This window comes from Nyctereutes procyonoides, unplaced genomic scaffold (genome assembly GCF_905146905.1).
Source record: "Nyctereutes procyonoides isolate TBG_1078 unplaced genomic scaffold, NYPRO_anot_genome, whole genome shotgun sequence".
NCBI lineage: Eukaryota > Metazoa > Chordata > Mammalia > Carnivora > Canidae > Nyctereutes > Nyctereutes procyonoides.
This window is the reverse complement of record NW_026575021.1, coordinates 16,334,448-16,350,188: the sequence shown is the minus strand read 5'-3', so window position 1 is coordinate 16,350,188 and position 15,741 is coordinate 16,334,448. Positions and strand designations below refer to the sequence as shown.

The following is a 15,741-nucleotide window of genomic DNA, read 5'->3' as shown; positions in this document are numbered from 1 at the left end:
TAACCACTATGCTTAGCCTTCAAGACGTGGAAATAAGGCTTTCGGGTACGGGGAAGTCAGCTCTAGGTACGATGGTGCAACGATCCACCCCCAACGCCCGGTGGGAGACGGTGATGGTTTGTTCTTTTCTGGCTCACAGATCAAGGATGGTCCTGCCTCCAGCTCTGGGTTGGCCGCAGTCCGCTCGAGGCCGTGGGTCGGGTTCAGGTCGGCTCCGTGTCTGCGTCCTCTTCAACCAGAAGCACGTTGTCTTAACGGCAAATGAACGGCAGGTGCAGCAGAGCCTGTCAAGCCGTAAATGGGCTCCCAGTCTCCACTTGCTTCACGTCGGTTCGTGTTGCAGTGTCAGAGCACGAAATGTGGCCACGTCCAGAGTCCGGGGTGGGCGGGGGCAGGGGGAGGACAGTCTAAGTCACGGTGGGAGGGGAGCGCATGCATGTTTTTCGAATCCTATTCCGACTGCCGCAGTGTTGGGAAACGGGTCTGTGCTGGTTTCCTTGGGGCCACACAGGAGGAAGTGAACATCTCTTCCCTGGTAGGGGTTGGCACCCTCGAGGAGATGGGTGCTGGCTGGAGGCCTGAGCGGTGAGCAAGTATCGGCGTCTGGATGCGGAAGGTGGGGGCGAGAAGGGGGAAGAACGGGCTGGAGACGAGCCTTCTAGACTTGGGCAGAGGCGTGGGGGTGTGTGGGGCTGGGCGTGAGTGGACAGCTGCGGGGCTGGGGCGGGGCATGGTGCGAGAGGGCGCTGGGCTACGTCGGGGAGGGCCCGGCGCTCCTCGCATTCGGGCTTGGTGCTGAACCCGACTGGCGGCTCCAGCGTCGGCGGCCTCGCTTAGGACCTTTGTGAGCAGCTTGCTTGGCCTCTGTGGGGCTTGGTTCATCATCTGTGAAACGGCGAGGGTACTCCCAGTGTCTGCCGCGGGGATTGTGCCTCAGTGGAAGCGTTTGACACGCGGTCAGGGGCTCAGTAGGCGTTACCTGCTGTTAATACCTTAACATGGCGTGAGGGTTGTACCTGTAGGCAGTGGGGGGTAACTGCACGGTACGGATGGGATAATTGTAGGATCTTCCAGGAGGGTGACCTCGGGATGATGGTAGCGGCCAGTCCTGAAGCAGAGCGGCCGCAGGGTTGCTGCAGGGAGAGAGGTCAGAGGTGGTGATGTAAGAGCAGTGGACGTGAACGTTCAAGGTGCCAACTTGATGAGACCTAGTGACTGAATGAACGTGGGAGATGCATGGCAAAATGGAGAAATCGAGGAAACGTCCCAAATGTACTGCTTGGTCACCGGGGGGGGGGCTTGGATCATTTCCTGAGACGGGGAACCTCGGGGAGGAGTGGGGTGAGGGGATGGGGTGGTCAGGCCTGCACGTCGAGGATCCCGTGAGATGTTTTAAGGAGTAGGCCTGCGGCTGCGAGAGGTCGGGGGACAGGGCGAGCCGCCTTGTGACCGTGGGGGTGGCTGGAGGCCCCGGGGAGGCGTGGTAACGGGTCCGTCGTGGTCCTCGTCAGCGGAGGAGGAGAGCGGTGAAGAGCGGCAAGAGAGGAGCTGATCGCAGCTGGGGTCGCTTGCTTCTGTGTTTGAGGGGGACAGACGAGGACACAGTGGGGGCCTGCCGAGAGGGGAGGGGGACACACGTTACAGGACAGAGAAGGCAGGACGGGCACAGCCAGATCCCGGAGACACGTGGGGAGGGCGTTGAGGTCATGTGGTAGCAGAAGGGACACTGTGGGGTGTTTGCCAAGGGAGCATAACATTTTGTGTTGGTGTGTTACCGACGTTTGCTGCGTAATGAGTTAGCCTGATGCACGGCATCGTAAACCAACAAATATTGATCACGTTGTGGTTTCTGCAGGTCAGAGACTTGGGATCAGTGGGGAGTTCTGGCCCAGGGCCTTTTCTGAGGTTGCAGCCAAGGTGCTGGATGGGGTTGTGGTGGCCTGAGGGCCGGGTGACGGGGCTGCAGACCCCGGGCTAAGACGGTGAGCGGGAGCTTTGGGCCTTTGGTGGCGGTTGACCAGAGGTCTTAGGACCTCACCACCCAGGCCTCTCCACGGGGCCGTGTGTGTGTCCTTGTAACACATGCTGACCTTCCCCGTCACCCCGACTGAGTCAGAGGGCAAGGAGGACACAAGCCCTCTGAAGGATCGGCCGTAGACCTCACAGGCTTCCCTCCCGGCTCCACCCTGTTCCTGGAAATGGGTCCCTAACACAGTCCCCATCAAGCAGGATGGGGCTCAGGCTTCAGAGAGAGGGAGGAACCTCGAGGAACTTGTGGCCCTACTTGAAAACCACCACGGGGGCTATGGCACCAGCATGTGACGTGTTTTATGTACAAGGGAGTCGACATTAGAGATGCTGACGCAGAGTCGTTATGCCGACGCTCCTCTGTCTGGGTAAATGGTAAGTTTAAGAAGTTCTCTCTAGGTATCTCTCCCAAAGTGAATCTAGTCGTTTGCATTGTGGGGTCATAGGCGCCTGGGCGGCTTGGTTGGTGAAGCATAGCATTAATCTATTAATAAACATCTCAATAAAAAAATTAACTGTAAGATTATTAGCAACTGAAAACGATAGAGGAGTCAAAGAGCTTCGGAGCCCGAGTCTCACCGGGTACAGGCCATCGCTGCTAATATGCGCCATTTGCACCTAAATCCATGTGGCTCGGGATTTTGCTTCGTTCTGGAGCCTTTCGTTCAAATACAGTTGTATAGAAATCCGGGGTTTTCTCAAATTCTAGGTTTTAGGCTAAGCATTCAGTGATGATTGCTGCTGCCCTGCGCGTGTGGCGCCCAAGCACAGCGGTTCTGGGCTCCGGCGGCACAGTTCGGTCCCTGGTCCGTGGGGAGCTTTTGGTTGCAAACGATCTGGAGCAGGGCCTGGGCCTTGTTGGGTGTTGCCGTTTCCCCGAGCGATTCCAGGTGCAGCGGGGCGGAGACCCCAGATCTCAGGACCAGCAGGTGCCTTAGGGCGGTGTCCGCAGCGGTGGAATTTAAGGCGGATTCTAATGGTCATTTCTGTGGGGGCGTCGGAAGGGATGTGCACCGGGGCCCAGGGTCGTTTCTGCCAACATCGTCCCTGGCTCCTGTGATGGAGGAAATGGTGTGTCGCGGCGGCCTGCAGAGAACGGCATGGAATCCCGAATATCTGAGCTAATCTGACCACGGTTCCTTTAGGGGAAGCTCTGTGTTCCCTGCATCGCGTCCCGGGTGTCCCGGGTGTCCCGGGGTGTGTGCCCATGTCCCCGTCGCTGTCTCTGGCCTGGATGCCCTCATTTAGCGGGCAGTCCTTGGGCCGCTGTCGTGTGTTGGGGGCCATGTAGGCAAAGTGGAACATGGATTGCTGCCCCCCCCGACGGGCAGCTCCGCAGCCAGCGCAGGCGAGGGGCAGGAAGGGGCCAGGGCGCCCGCACCCTAAGGACCATTTTGTGAGACTTTTTAGCATTTAAATTCAATTTGCTAACCCAGAGTATGTTCCGTGGTGCTCCCCCCACCACGTGCCCCCGTTCCCTCATTAAGCACCTACTCTGTGTCTGTGCTTTCTGGAAGCTTCTGGTCTAGTGGGGATTGATAAACAGGCAATCACAGTACATGTTGGGACGAGGGAAGTAAAAGAGGGTTTTGGGGGATCCCCGGGGGGCTCAACAGTTTAGCACCACCTTCAGCCCAGGGTGTGACCCTGGAGTCCCGGGATTGAGTCCCGCATCGGGCTCCCTGCATGGGGCCTGCTTCTCCCTCTCTCTCTCTCTCTGTCCCTGTTTCTCATGAATAGATAAATAAAATCTAAAATAAATAAGTAAATAAATAAATAAATAAAATCTTAAATAAATAGATAAATAAATAAATATATAAAATTAAAAAAATAAAAAATAAATGAATAAAATCTTTAAAAAAATAAAAATAAAAGAGGGTGTGGGGTCATATTGGAGAGACAGTCTGGGGCAGAGGGTCCCAGTGAAGGCTCCCTGGAGGAATGAAATGGCAAAGAGGTAGGGTATGTTGTAGGAGGAACTAAGGCCGGGCAACTGTGGGTTTTCTGACCGTGGATCAAAGGAAAACATTCATATTTGGGGAACAAACTTGATCATAGCTTGAGATGACACGAACAGACACGTCTCTGCAGAAGGCCCACTCACGGCCAACAGGTGCATGAATAAATGCTCCACCTTGCTCGGCACCAGGGAACTACAGATCAACACCACGGTGGGATCCCACCCCACATCGGCCGGAATGGCTCAAATGAACAACAGATGTGGGCGAGGATGTGGAGAAAGGGGAAGAGCCCTGGTACACTGCCGGTGGGGATGCAGGCTGGTGCAGCCGCTGTGGGGAGCAGCGTGGAGGGTCCTCAAGCTGGAAATCGAGCTGTGACCCAGCAAGTGCGCCACTAGGTATTTATTCAGGAGCTGCAAACACTGTGACCCCAAGCGTCCACAGCAGCAGTGTCCACAAGAGCCAAAGTTTGCTTATTTTATTTTTAAGATTTTATTTATTTACTCATGAGAGACACAGAGCGAGAGGCAGAGGCACAGGCAGAGGGAGAAGCAGGCTCCATGCAGGGAGCCAGATGCGGGACTCGATCCCAGGACCCCGGGGTCACGCCCTGGGCTGAAGGCGGCGCTCAACCGCCGAGCCCCCCGGGGATCCCAAGAGCCAAAGTTTGGAAAGAGTCCAGATGTCCACGGACAGATGAATGGATACAGAAGACGCGGTGCATGTGTGCACGCGTATCGCTGGAGGGAGGTGCACGTATGTACGACTGGAATAGTACTCGGCGATCAAGGGGAATGGAATCCTCCCATTTGCGACAACATGGCTGGAACTAGAGGGTATTTTTTTTTTAATTTTTATTTTTTGGAACTAGAGGGTATTATGCGGAGTGGAGTAAGTCAATCAGGGAAAGACAAATACCATATGATCTCACTAGTATGTGGAATTTAAGAAACAAAAGAGATGGACGTAGGGGGAGGGAAGGAAAATAAAATGAAAATTGAGACAGAGGCAGATCATAAGAGAGACTTAATCATAGGAAGCAAATTGAGGGTCGCTGGAGCAGAGGGGGTGAGGGACAGGGTAACCGGGTCATGGGCATGAAGGAGGACGCGTGATGTAGCGAGCGCGGTGTGTTATATGCAACTGATGAATCGCTAAATTCTACCTCTGAAACCAATTAAAAAAAAGAAATCAAGCGTAGTTTGACTGTGAAGGGCCCTCATGGGTTGGGAAAAATCACTTTGATTGATTTTCAATTTTGGCTGCTCCATAACCACCTTATGGAGCTCTTAATAACACAGATATCTGAATCCCACTCCAAACCTATGGAACCACCGTTAGCGGAGCGTGTGGCCTGTCTACGTAGGTGCACATCCCCGTCCACACACGTGCGTGCGTCTGGGTGTGTATTTTAATGCGGGTGGTTCTGGTGCGTGGCCTGGGTTAAGACCCCGGGGCCTGCGGCACAGAGGAAGGAGTGGAGGGAAGGGGCCAGCTCCGAGTCGGGGAGACTAGGGGGGGCGGAGAGTTATCTGGGCCGCTGAGGACGGTGGCCCAAACCGGAGTCTTCGAGGGGATTGGGGCAAATGTGCGCACTTAGAGACTTAGGGGTTAAAATCAATGGAACGTGAGGTTGATTGCCTGCAGGGAGATGGAGGGGTGTGGTTCGCAGGTGACACCCAATGTGACCACGGAGCGGGAGGTAGTACTTCTCACTCATCTAGGATGTGTCTGAGGAGGAGCAAGTGTCGTGAGGAAGGGAAGGCTTTGGGTTTTAGCTCAGTCAGTGGAAGCTTCTCGTAGGATTGTCCACCAGGTAATTGTAATAGTCGTGAGAAGCTGGAGCTTGAAGGTAAAGGAGTGTAGGTCGTCGCTGTGCACCTGGCACTTGAGCCCGTGACAATGGGTGGGACCCTCCAGGGAGCAGGCAAGCCTTAAGCAGCGCCAAGGGCCACGTCATTCGGAGGGTGAGTGGGAGGCGGACCTGCCGAGGAGCCGGGGTACAGACGTCGGACATCTGGTTGGACGGCTGGGAGGGTGGAGTCTCAGAAGCTCCTGGAAGACAAGTTCTCAAGGGGGAAGGGGCGCACACGATTGATTGTCACATGCTGCCACGGAGACAAAGAACGAGCTGGAAGCGGCCAGTGGACTCGGGTCCTGAAGGCGGTTGGAGATCTTGGCTGCAGGGTGTCGTGGTGGGGACAACACTTGGCCGCGGGTGGGAGAAGAGAGAAGGCCGCCGGCCGCAGGTGCTCCCCACCGGGATCTGCCTTGTGGTCACCGAGAGTCCTCGGCGCTCACCGTGCAAGTCAGGGCAGGTGTGGGTGGTGGGAGAGGAAGGGGGCAAAGGGGACGAGCAGTTCGGCCTGATGTCTGGGCCCGGGGCCGCGGTATCCTCTGCGATTTGCAGCGAAGCGGGAGGAGGAGTCGGGGTGTGGTGTTGAGGCAGGCAGGGGTGCGCCTGTGTGTTGGGGCCGACACCCTCCTTCCGGCCGGCCGTGCCCTGTGCGCTGTCCTCCAGGCCCGTTCTAAGTACAGCCGGGGGGTTGCTTGCGGTCGACCAGAACTCCCTGAGCCTCGACTTCATGAGCTTAGGAACAGGATGGAACTCGCATGAAGAACCGGCGAGAAATTTAAGAAAAAAAGGGAATGAAGCAGCTCACTTCTGGGTGTAAATGGACTAGAGCTGATGGAAGGGGCAGTCTCCTTCAGATGAGCCAGTTGGGCTGGCTCGTCCACTCTCAGACCGTGTATTTGGCTTTTTCAGTGCATTTAACTTTCATCCTTTTGAAATTGGGAAAATTCAGTTAAAGTCGGGGCCAGCGGGTACCTGGGACCTGGCTGTGTTCCAGCCGGGCGAGCTTTGCTTCCTTAATGAACGGACTTCCTCATCTGTCAGCGATAAGCAGGCAAGTGAAGAATTCTTATCTGCATGCACGGATTGCACATCTGTTTCTGTTCCACCGTGTTCTAGTTCAGACATCCCTGCTAAGAAACTAATGCAGATAAGTGAGTCCCCTCGTGTGTGAAGCCATTTGGGATTGTGAGTATTTATTACCCGAGCACCTTATAGGGATGAAATTGATAATTCAGAGATTTTTCTCCCCCCCACTCCTTGATGTTTTGAGTCGTGCAGAAATCACTGTCATGCTTCTCCCTGTCTGCTGTGACAAATTTTTTGAAAATGTAATTTTTGTGGATGGTAACTGCCAAGTGTCTCCTGTGGGATAATTCGGAGTCGTTGGGAGTGCTGTCAGATATTTTATTCTGTGTATAAAAAATGTTCCAGAAAGGAGAGAAAAAAAAAAACAACACCATGGAAACTTGATAGAATGCTCATATTTGTTCCTCTGGAAGTGGAATTCTGAAACGAGGTGATGATGAGTGCAAGAGCAATGGAGAGCCTGCGGCTGGCTTCCTGGAAGTAAGCTCAAGAAAGAATGGATTTGGTGCCCTGTGGGGGGCAATGCCATTTAGTGAAGAAAGGTCACGAAAAATGTCCAGCAAATAGCCTGATGAATTTTTCTTTGCAATACAACCTTTTATTTATTTTAAAGATTTTATTTATTTATCCAGAAGAGACCCAGAGAGAGAGGCAGAGACATAGGCAGAGGGAGAAGCAGGCTCCATGCAGGGAGCCTGACCCGGGACTCGATTCTGGGACCCCAGGGTCACGGCCTGAGCCCAAGGCAGACGCTCCACCTCTGAGCCCCCTGGGCGTCCCTGCAATGCAGCCTTTTAGAAGTCACCTGCAAGTATCAGGGCCAAGGGAGGGGCAAGAGGTGCTGGGGCTGGTGAGAGAAGTTCCTCAAGATGCCAGAATGACCCAACCTGTGTACTTACCAGAATCATATCAGAAATGAAAAAAAAAAAAAAAGAGTCCTGGGCCCAAAGCCCGTCCTTGACGTCCTTGCTTTAAGTATTCTTCTGGGTGGTTGTCGTGGCCAGTTGGGTCAGAAAGCTGTCGCGTGGCTCTGGAGCACGAGCTCTCTAAATACAAGGACGTGGGAGGTTGTGATGTTGGATGTCCCCTTTTTTTTAATTTTTATATTATATTATTTTATTTTTGTTTTTTTGGACGCCCCCTTTCCTTCTGGTCCACGTGAGTAGGTGCCTGGCCCCCCTTAGAGCCCCGCGGCCGGCCCTGCCGTCTTGCTTCTTGTACTCAAAGCTACATGTGGTTTCTTTGCATCACCCTGGAGAACTTACCCACCCAGGAGCATCAGCACCACGGCTTTTTTTCTTTTTTTTCTTTTCTTTCTTTCTTTTTTTTTACTTAAAGACAGAAAAGTAGCATCAGCCATGGAGCAAACGGTGTCCGTGTTCGCCCTCAGCCTGTGACCTCTGCACCCTGCCACCGTGGGCCTCTCTCCCCGCTGCGTCCCGGAGCTCGATGACCCCACGCCTTCTTGCCGCCCCGCTTCCCTCCCCGGACAGTCCTCGGTCTGGGCCGCCCCCGACTCCCTGGAATCCTGGGGAATAGAGTGTCCCTCAGTCTGTTGCCCGGCTGCTGCGTGTGCCTGTCGCCGTGGCTGAGTCCTGCCTGGTCCCCTCCGGGCACACGCGCTGTGTGCGGGGATGCGCTCTGTCCAGGTGACCGGCTGGCGGCGAGGTACCTGTGCTCTGCGGTTGGACTCGGGCTGCCCGGCTCAGCAAATAAAAACACAGGGTGTCTGTTGGATCCGAGTTTCAAGTAAATAACAAGATTTTTAGTATCAGTCCGTTCTTTTATCTGAAATTCAAACCTAACTTTATTTCTGGCATTTTATTAGGTGACCCTGCACTTTAATTTTTTAAAAGATTTTATTTATTTATTCATGAGAGACCCAGAGAGAGAGGCAGAGACCCAGGCAGAGGGAGAAGCAGGCTCCATGCGGGGTGCTTGACGCAAGACTCGATCCCGGGACCCTGGGGTCACGACCTGGGCGAAAGGCAGCGCTAAACCACTGAGCCACCCGGGCTGCCCGACCCTACACTTTCCATCAGACGTGGCTTCACCCTTGGCTTCTCCACTTGGCTACTTAGAAATTCTGTAGGTTCTTTATTATTATTATTATTATTTTAAAGATTTTTTATTTATTTACTAGAGATACAGAGAGAGAGAGAGAAGCAGGCTCCATGCTGGGAGCCTGACATGGGACTCGATCCCGGGTCTCCAGGATCACACCCTGGGCTGAAGGCGGTGCTAAACCGCTGAGCCATTGGGTCTGCCCTATTACTATTTTTTAAAGGTTTTATTTATTCTCTGTAGGTTCTTTAACATCCCTGAACCGTGGGTTCTTTATCCGAAGTTTAGGGTCCGTGTGGCTTGCAGGTGCGGGCTCCCGTCCTCAGTGGACTTGGGTCTACGGGGCAGTACTAGCCCTAGCGCTGAGGCAGAACTCCCGCTCACATTTGATGTCCGGGGTTCAGGCACAGCGCACGGAGCTCTGAGGGCGCTTGCACTGGGTCTTTATTCTGAGCCATTGGTCTACGTCAAGGATTCCGTTATAAAGGCAAAACTTGGGGACAATTAACAGCCTTGGCCACACGTTTTTGTTTCCTTTCTAAAGCCCGTTAAATAAATGCCACTGAGGAAACACAATTGATGGAACAAAGGGTATCGCCCAGTTGCAACAATCAAGAAATTGGGTCGTTGCCAAAGACGCAGAGTAGGGGATTATTCTTGGGTTCGATTCACTTGCTGTTTTATTCTGCTCTGTTGGGGAAATATTTTAATCTTCCGGCCTCTACTTTTTCCGTTTCTGTGACCACGCTCAGCCTACTCCCGCCCCGCCCCCCGGTCCACAGAAATAATCCTAATACATGGCTGATGGCTGATTGCGTTTCTGGGACAAGCCGCCTACACTTCGTAGGCCTCACCTTGCCTTGGCGAACAGTTGAAAGCGGAGCTGCGTTTTTGTAGGAATTAGATTCTGACAGTCAGCACGCGATGCAAACGTGGGTAAAAGCGCCCCGGGTGTGGGCTGCTAGTGACTCACGCAGGACACGTGGGACGTGGACGGAGAGAGACGGCGCCCCGGCCTCACCTACCACTCCAGCCCGCGGAAAGCCAGGGACTCCTGAAGGGCCGTCCATGATGGGGGGGGGGAGTACGCAGGCAGGTGACCGAACAGACGGCGGGAGTAAACTGCTTGAGTTCATGGTCTCGTACTGACGGTCACTTCTTACTGTTAGTAAGGCGCCGTCACTAGATAAGACGTTAATATTAGAGAAAGCTGGGTGGAGGACGTGCAAGAACTCTCTTCGCAGCTCTTATAAAATCTGAAGTTTTTTATTTTTTATTTTTTTTAAATCTGAAGTTTTTTAAAAAAAGATTTCATTCATTCATTCATTCATTCATTTGTGAGAGACCCAGAGAGAGGCAGAGACCCAGGCAGAGGGAGAAGCAGGCTCCATGCAGGGAGCCCGATGCAGGACTCGATCCCAGGACCCCGGGGTCACGCCCTGGGCTGAAGGTGAGCCACCCAGGTGCCCCCAGGTTCGCTTTTCTTCCAGCATCAAAGCAGGTCACTGCCTTACCAGTGGATGTTTACACGTGAATTTCCCCGACCCTGGGGATACAGCAGTGGACACCAGGGTCAAGGAAGAAAGCCTCTGCCTTCACAGAGCTTGTATTCTTGTAGCAGAAGATGACAAACAAGATAAAAAAGCAACCTGTGTAGTGCACGTAGTTTTCAGTGCCGTGGGGAACTGTAAAGCAGGACGGAGAAATAAAATGTGGGAGGACTGATGGAGCCCAGCTTGGAGGCTCTGAGAGGACCTGACGGAGAAGACACGAAGACTGAGGGACGTGGCGCCTGGAGACCGTGGACATGTTTTGGCTAAAAGCCTCTCGGATGGAGGAGATCGCATGTGCAAAGGCCCTGAGGCTTCGCCCACTGTGGGTTTTCCCCACAGAGGACAGAACCACGGCTGTGTTTGGAGCCTTAGTACCTTGCAACGAAGCCGCTGAGGGCTTCGGCCGACGTCTCCGCCTGTAAACCAGCGGCCCCTGCCTTGAGCCTCCGGACGGACGCATATGAATGTAAACCATAACATGGGAAAGACTTGAAGATACTTGTACCGGAAGACGTGAACCTCCTTGTCCTCGGAAGGCTTGGCTTGGGCCAGCCAGACGGCCTCGCTTTCGGGAGATGGATAAAACGTGACCCTTTCAACTGCATTATCTCCGGAACGATTTTTTACTGTGTCTGTCAGGAAAAATGATGATGGTTTGGGAATAACATAAAACATCCCCGAGCCCGAAATCTATGGGCTTAAGTAGGAAGTTGACACGGGAGGGCGGCTTTTTGTCCTGGCTTTCGGGCGGAATTCTTTGTCTACGTAAACCTAGTCCCTGCAAGTCCAAAGTAACTATGTGAGGTTTTCCCTCCGATTCCAAAGTGTTCTAGGGCCAAGATTGGTCCTGTTTTAGGTCGTATTGGCGGTCTGCGATTGGACCCACCAGCGTCACCGGGTGGGCACGTCGCTGGGTCCCGTGCTGTGTGTGTGAGGGAACGAACGCTTCCAAGAGGCCCTGGTTGTGGCGTCCCAATGGAATCAGACATCGGACTCTTAGGTTTCACTCAAACCTCCCAATGAAAAGGACTTTTTTATTATACTATGAAACGAGAATGAAATATTCGTTTGCGTGGAGCCTGTTAAATTCTTAAATTTCATATAGGAGCTGCAGAATAAAGACCTATTGTGGGCTGACCCTAATCTGAAAATCTCTGTCATGCTTCTCTGCAGGCTGGAGAAGCCGTGCACTTGTGCCCTGGGTCCCAGGATTTAAAACCTTAGGATTTCCTGAGATTGGTAGTGGAAGGGAGCGTGGAGGTGAGAATGCCAGCAAAGCGCCTGCCCGTCTTGATCTGGGATTGCGCGGGCCCCTGCGGCCTCTAGTCCAAGATGCCTTCGGGTTCCCTGGCATCCGAGTGTCAGTAGCCAGGTAGGGCCGGGCGGCCGATGCACGGGCTTTGGTGGCTGCAGGAACCCGAGCGCCTGGAGACCCCGCAGCAGGTCACGGCCTTTCCGTGCTGTGCTCAGGGCGAGGGCACTGCCTGCATCCAGGGTGGAAAAGAAACTGCGGAGTCGGCCCGAGTCGCTCCTCTGAGAATCCGCGTAGACGGAATCATTAAACCTAACTTCGTGGCTTCACTTCTTTCTCTGGACAAAAGCAGAAGCATGCTGCTGGCTTGCTTGCGGTCAGGGAAACCGAGCCGCAGATGCATTTAGAGATGTTACTAATGCGCTGTCAGCGTAAGGCAGGAGGTACCAGGACTGCGCTCCCTACAGGCCCCCCAGTGCTTCTGCCGTCCTAAACTAGTTTCTTATTTAAAAAAAAAAAAAAAAAAAGGAGACGAGGGAAGAGAAAAAGTTTGCCTGCATTTTGTGATTGTTGGGCATCGAGTATGAATTTTAACAAAATACTTTTAATTGAACACCAGTAAAAAACAAATTTATTATTTAAAAAATAATAATTTTATGGGATTCCTCTTGCGCTTACCCTGTACAAATAACTCGATACACTATTTAATGTTTTTAAAATGTTTTTTCTTTATTAGCTGAATCAGTGGAAATATGCCCAGTGGCGGTGTGATTATTTTCACATTTGACTTTAAGAAAGAAAGGAAACGGGATCCCTGGGAGGCTCAGTGGTTGAGCATCTCCCTTCGGCCCAGGACGTGACCCCGGGGTCCCGGGATCGAGTCCCACGTCGGGCTCCCTATAGGGAGCCTGCTTCTCCCTCTGCCTGGGTCTCTGCCTCTCTTTCTCTCTCTCAGGAATAAATAAAATCTAAAAAAAAAAAAAAAAAAAAAAAAAAGGAAAGCCTACTGCTTGATGAAACTACTTCCTCGTGGTTAAGTCTTGATCTTCTTCTCTTAGGCTGTGGTGTCCTTTCGGGGAATACCTAACGGCTTGGGTGTATTTTTTTCCTGCTATGGTTTCCTGTTCTCTCCACTGTTCCACGCAGCGAATATTTATTGAGCACCTATTACGTGTCAGATGCTTTTCTAGCTCTTGGGGATCCCTGTCTTCAGGGAACTTATGCTCTAGGGGGTGGAGTCTTGAAAAAAAAAAAAGAAAGAGAAATACCTGTGTCGGATAGCTGCAGAGAAACAGGAAGCAGGGCCGTTGAGATAGGGGACGTTCGGGGTGGGGATACGCTCTGCATTAGATGGTCTCACTGAGAGGGTGACATCTGGGCAGAGACCCAACGGGGACGGAGTGGAGGGCGGGAGAGGCACTGAGAGGTCACGGGACCAGATCCGTAGGGTCTCACCGGCCAAGGAAAGGCTTGGGGTTTGGTGCCATGTGCGGGCATCCTCAGGGACCGCGGTGTCCCTTCTGCTCGCCCTCCGCTGTGCTCCTCTGCTGTCCCCGGTCGTCTCACCAGGCAGGCGCGTTCATGTTTAGCAAAAACGAAACATAACGACAAACAAACAAAAACACAACCCAAAGAACAAAGTGCTGAATGCAACGGTTGAAGCCTGGGTGTCTGTTTCTACGACAGCCCCCGTCTGGCTGCGGGCGCCACACTGGGGAGAGCAGCACTGGCCACAGGCCTGTTCGCCTGCGCCGCGCGCAGGGCCCTCCCCAGTCGGATGCACTGGACCCCTGGCCGGGACAGGAGCTTGGTGCGTAGTTTCGGGTCCAGCTTTGATGTTCACCTGCAGCAGGGCGTTTGCAGAAAGCAAGCCTGGGAAGGCAGGTGTGTTCTCCGTATGCTGCTTGGCGTGGTCGACTCGGTGACATGCGGGCCATCCTGTGCCACCCTGCTCATCTGGGGGCTCCCTGAGGCGCGTCTTTCCTATGCAGCCAGCCATGGCGGCGTTCCTTTGTTCCTTGCCAGGGATTGTCGCAGCACAGACGTGGCCAAAGTCGGGGAGACTTCCTGGAAGTGTTTCTTTGCTTCTAAGAAAGACACAGGAGGTTGTCTCTCGGCCTCTCGTCTGTCTGTCTGCGATCCTGGAGCAGCTGCAGGCTTCTTGCTGCGCTCGCCCCCGGCCCCCGACCGTGACGTCAGGACCTGCTGAGCTATGGGGCCATCCGACGCTGGAGCCCACCCGCTTTGGGCTTTTCATGGTATGAGGTGACACAGATTCATACTGACCGAGGCAGGTTGGCGGGTTTGTTTAGTTTACAGCCGAAAGCGTCCCAACGGACCAAGGCCTGTGAATTCTCTTTCCGCCGCCCTTTTCACAGACGTCCTATGGATTCACACTTAGTGTTTTCCAGAGGCACTTGGCTTCCTGGACCCTCAAGTTACTGAAATAATTTAGAAGATTAAAATGGAAGCACGGATACACTAAATTGCCTTCGTATAATATCTGGAGTTTTGTATATGTGCATTTATGTCATTTTGGGGGGGAAATATGATAACTTTGGGTATTTAAAAAGCTGAAAGGACTCTTTAGACAATGTTGGTTTATTCCAATGATCATTGCTCTTTAAGTTGAACCCTTTAAAATAAATATTCTTTTTTTAAAGATTTATTTATTTATTTATGATAGACAGAGAGAGAGAGAGAGAGAGAGAGAGAGAGAGAGAGAGGCAGAGACACAGGAGGAGGGAGAAGCAGGCTCCACGCTGGGAGCCCGACGCAGGACTCGATTCTGGGACTCCAGGGTCACGCCCTGGGCCAAAGGCAGGCACCAAACCGCTGAGCCACCCAGGGATCCCCCTAAAATAAATAAATAAATAAATAAATAAATTGAACCCTTTAAACATCTGAACTGACAATGGAACAAGCATAAAGGTAACTTTTAAGACACAAACGTAGCCCATATGCCAGATTCTTTGGGAGCTATTCTCACATAAACCCAGATATTTTAAGAACCTAAAAAGATACCATCCGAGAGCTTTGGATTCCTGCCTTTATCCCAGTCATCGACTAAGGCTGTACATGAGCACAAGTGATACTGGCAGCTCGGGACCCGAGTAGGCAAGGGTTTTAAGGCGGCCAGGACGGAAGTCCCACCAGTTCCTGTACTTTTCCATCATCTGACTGAGTTCGGCGGGTTAGGAACATCATTGCTTTATTTATCTTGAAACCATATTTTTGGTATTTTGTCCGAGCCCCTCATGTATCTCTTTAGTAGTTATAAAGGCTCAGGGAGGAACCTTGCTTCTCCAACGGGCCGTGAGCAGGTAGAAGGAGAAGTTTGGCCGTGACCCTGGGAAAATGCTAACAGTGAGTGTCTTTTCTGTATCTGAACTGAAATCTGAGAGGTTCTGAGTTTCTGCACAAGGTAGCTTTGTGCATATTTCTCTGATTGCCGAGTCTGGAGTGGGCTGCCTGGCAGGCTTCTGATAGTCAATTCCAAAAGATCAGAATTCTCTTTCTCTTTCGAAATCTTGCAGGAAAAGGTGAACAAAAAAAAGCGTGATTAGAACTCCCTGCCCACGTGTCCCCATCCCGAGCACAGCACGGCTGTGGGATACCGAAAAGACCTAAGAATACTCCTTGCTCCCACCTTCCTCACCCCTGGATGCACCAGCAAGCCAACAGCCCCAAACACCTCGCAGGGAGACAGCTCCTTTTTGATCCTGGCGGAATCCAGGAGCTCCTTGTGCATCGGGGTCCGCAGACATAAAAGGAGAGTCCCGCGAAATGATTTCAACCCGTTAACATCTCCGGGGGACCCGTCGCCCTGCCACCATGTGATGCGGTATTTAAGCTTCGCAGAGATACGTTAAAATTTGCCTTTTGTCTCCTTGCCTGCTCAGGGGGGAAGCGGGCACGGGAGGTGCCGTCACAGAATCA

The 15,741-nt window shown here is 52.7% G+C and overlaps 1 protein-coding gene across 7 annotated transcripts in view; it reads left to right on the top strand.

Annotated features, from left to right (window-relative positions):
• Nucleotides 1-15,741, top strand: part of LIMCH1 (LIM and calponin homology domains 1) — a 293,512-nt gene that overhangs the window by 19,731 nt on the left and 258,040 nt on the right. Inside the window, exon 1 of one of the 7 annotated variants that reach the window (XM_055340222.1) lies at nt 7,014-7,032. The exons of the other annotated variants lie outside the window; for them this stretch is intronic. The gene's annotated coding sequence lies outside the window, so the exon portion shown is untranslated. Of the gene's footprint in view, nt 1-7,013; nt 7,033-15,741 lie in introns of those variants that run through there. 7 annotated transcript variants of the gene reach the window in all.